The sequence below is a fragment of the Bison bison genome, unplaced genomic scaffold, assembly GCF_000754665.1.
Source record: "Bison bison bison isolate TAMUID 2011002044 unplaced genomic scaffold, Bison_UMD1.0 scf7180017864180, whole genome shotgun sequence".
Classification (NCBI taxonomy): Eukaryota; Metazoa; Chordata; class Mammalia; order Artiodactyla; family Bovidae; genus Bison; species Bison bison.
In genome coordinates this window covers 5,495,402-5,495,691 of record NW_011494752.1, presented here as the reverse complement: position 1 = coordinate 5,495,691, position 290 = coordinate 5,495,402, and positions in this window count along the sequence as shown.

The following is a 290-nucleotide window of genomic DNA, read 5'->3' as shown; positions in this document are numbered from 1 at the left end:
CTGCTATAAGAAACTTCAGACATATCAACTAAATGTAATGTATGACTTCATTTCAATTATGATTTGAGCAAACTAATTGTAAAAAGATAATTTTGAGACAACTGAGGAAACTGAAACACAGATCGTATTAAAAGATTATTGTTAATTTTGTTACGTGTGATAATCACATGAAGGAACTGCTAAAAAAAAGAAAGGAAAAAGAAGTCCTTATCTGTTAAGAATTCAAACAAAGTATATTTGGATGAAATGCTGCCTGTGACTTGCTTTAAAATACTCCAGAAAAAAAAAAA